The sequence below is a fragment of the Notamacropus eugenii genome, chromosome 4 (genome assembly GCF_028372415.1).
Source record: "Notamacropus eugenii isolate mMacEug1 chromosome 4, mMacEug1.pri_v2, whole genome shotgun sequence".
NCBI lineage: Eukaryota > Metazoa > Chordata > Mammalia > Diprotodontia > Macropodidae > Notamacropus > Notamacropus eugenii.
The window spans coordinates 392,314,745-392,317,442 of NC_092875.1; positions in this window are offsets into that span (position 1 = coordinate 392,314,745).

Consider the following 2,698-nt stretch of genomic DNA (forward strand, 5'->3'; position numbering starts at 1 on the left):
AAGTTTAAGCTTACTCTTCCTATGAATACTGTGAGTATTTATGGGAAGCAGGGAACCAGATTTTTTAGTAAAAGATTGCATGAACTGTCTTTACCATGTTACCTGGGCAAATATCTTTGGTAAAAATTAAGTGAGACTATTGGATGACTGTCAAGGGAAGGCCTCTGCATTTTTTACTCAGTAGGAGAACCACAGTCTCTGAGAGTTATCTCAAGAACCCTGAAAGTAGCAATTGCTATTCTCTGAGGATAAGCAAGAGAGTAGATGTGAGAAGTCCTTTTAGGAGGCTATTGCAACATTCCACATGGATGATAATGACAGCCACTGTTGGAGTGCTGAAAGTCAAAATCAAAAAGATAGGACAGATGCAAAAGATATGATGTATGTTGTATCTGCTGGGTAATTAATGGAATATAAAAGATAGGAAGAAAAGAAAGCACCAAAAATTTGTTACATGCTATAGAAAGAAAAGATAGATGACTCAGTGGACATAGTGCTAGATCTGGAGTTAAGAAGACTGAGTTCAAATCCAGTCTCAGATACTTACTAGCTGTGTGACCTTGGACAAATTACTAAACCTCTGTTTGGCCAATCTACTGGAGAAGGAAATGGCAAACCACAAAAACTTCTTTACCCAGAAAACCCCATACAAGGTCATGAAGAATCAGACATAGCTGAATGAATTAACAATAATGACTGTGTGATATAATGAAAATATGGCTAAAAATTAAATATTTATAAAATATTCAAATCCTAATGGTACTTGAAAGTATGAAGCTAAATGAAATTACTAAGCAAAGACTGTAGTGAGGAATGGAGATAAGATGACAAAGAATAACTATGAAAAGTGTTATTCCCTCAGTCAGAGGAATCTGGAGTACATGAGTACATTGCAGATAACCCAAAATATGCTATCTGTTATATATGGCATACTTTATTTTTCACTATGAAATATACTGCTATTATATTATACAATATTGATATATGTTACATGTGTATGTATGATAGTATACAATACAGGCACTAGTAATACATGCTTCTATGAATATAGGTAGACTGTTATATTGGAGAAAGAAATGGAAAATCATTCCAGTACCTTTGCTAAGTGAACCCCATGGATAGTATTGGTATGCCATGGTCCATGGCTTTATGAAGAGTTAGATGTGACTAAACAACTCAACAAAGACAACAACAGGGTTACTATGTAGTATTTTGCAAGCAGTGTTGCTATATATACCATGTTGTGTTCATTCATGTCCTCTTTATGTTGGGCTACTCTATGCCACTGTCACCACTCTGTATTACATATCACATGAGAATTTTGTCTTTGGTTTTATAGATATACCGCCATCTTATATTGTGTGATGCACAATTTAGATGGGTTATGTTTAGGTGAGCCTCTGTTTTATCTTGCCTGGAACAGAAGCCTAAATCAATTCTTGGCTGTCTCTGAACCATGCCTGTTCATCTGTTAATGTAATAGTAATACCCTGTTCTAATATGGATGTCATGTATTGGGTAGCTGAATATAGCTTTGATTGAATTTCATCATACTAACTGGGTTATCAATGTGAATAATACAGCATGCACATTGCTGTGTGTTGTTTTTTTATGTTCAGGTTTTGGTCTAACTCAGAGTTTCACACACTTCTGTGGCAAAACAACCCCTTTTCAAAAAAGAATTATTCAGAGTCCCCTGGAAATCTTCTTTCTTTGACATTTTAATGTTTTTTCCCTAAATTTGCATAATTTCAAAAACATATAAAATGTATTTTTTAAATGAGATATCTTAAATTCAATAATTTATTGTAAATTTGTCGGTTTTTTCCTGAATTGAAATTTTGATAGTGTAATATTGCATCATGTAATCATAATGTATCATACTGTAAACAAATCATCACATGCACATATTCTTGCTGATGCATGCTGGACTTCTGGACAACGCACAGTATCCTTGCCTGTCAACATTTACTTGTTAAGACCTGTCGATGGACTTGACCACTGGTTATAACTTGCATTTTGTGTGTTTAATTGGAAAGTAATGTAACCACTATGACTTTAACTTTGTTACACAACAGATGGAACATGTATGAATGGTTGTTGAATTTTTTTTCTCTTCTTTCCTTATGATTCCTCTGCTGCCTTACTTTTATTCAATGCCCCCCTAAAAATTGCACCCAAGTCTGCTACCATTCCCCTGGATTGTTGCAGTTCCCCATAGGGAGTGGTGTCACTCACTTTGGGAACTTACTAACTTATGTGATGTATAAGGATGGAAGAATTATTCATTCTTACGTAATGAAAGATGGAGGGAAGTTCACAGTCTGAAAAGGCCTTAGGCTTTGCTGAACAAATAGATAGTGCAAATACGGTTATGTAGGTAATCAGAAGGAATATAAGGACTTTATTCTCTAGTTTCAGTGTGAAAGCTCTGCTCCCTAGCCCACCTCCTCTCCCACATGTCCCCTCCTCCAGTCATCTGCATAGGAAAATAGAATGAGTTTAGAATTGAGGAAATAGAAATGGAGTACCCAGATTCCAAGAGCCTTTGGACCCTTGATAATTAGTAGAGATGGTAGCCACCAGAGTAAAGACTGATTAAGCATAACAGAGAATTATGTATTATGCATTTGCTTATAAACAACAAGTTACAAGATTATTCACCCTATACTACAGTGAGGTCTTTCGTTAAAAGACC